A 631-nucleotide genomic window follows, 5' to 3' on the forward strand; every position below is an offset into this window, starting at 1 on the left:
GATGCCTCTGCCGCCGCCGGTGATGAGGACGTGCTCCCGGGACAGGTCCCGCAGCTTGGCGGGCAGCACGAGCCCGACGGCTGCCTTCGCCACCAGGTAGACCATCTGCAGAGGGAACACCAGCAGCGCGCCCAGCCATTTCCACACCATCCTCCGCGCCGCGGGGCCGGGCAGGGGGCGACACTCCCCGGGGCCGGACGAGACGGGAATGAAAACAGAAAACGCCCCGAACAGGAATCGATAAACCGAGTAGGGGGGAGAGAGGCGTCCCACCTGGCCACTCTGCAAACCGCCTCTTGCCAAATGCAAAGCACCGGGCGAGCAAAAGAAAAAAAAGGAAAAAGATAAATCCTCTTGGAGAAAAGAAAAAGCGTCTCCGAAGGTTGGGACGGGAACAGAGTAGAGGGGAGCCGGAGGTGGAAAGTTCTAGCAAGAAGTTTCTTGCCCCTGCAGCCGTCCCGGCTGGGGAATTCTCAGGTAATGTTTACAGACTGACAGAGGAGTAGTTTAGGCAGGGGAAGGGAGAAAAAAAAAAAAAAAAAAAAAAAAAAGCCCCAACCACCCGCGCGCACCCGGCCCCAGCCCCGCGGTTTCAAAGTGCAAGATGAAAAAAAAAAAAAGAAGCCGTTTA

Source organism: Galeopterus variegatus, unplaced genomic scaffold, assembly GCF_000696425.1.
Source record: "Galeopterus variegatus unplaced genomic scaffold, G_variegatus-3.0.2 Scaffold2792, whole genome shotgun sequence".
Classification (NCBI taxonomy): Eukaryota; Metazoa; Chordata; class Mammalia; order Dermoptera; family Cynocephalidae; genus Galeopterus; species Galeopterus variegatus.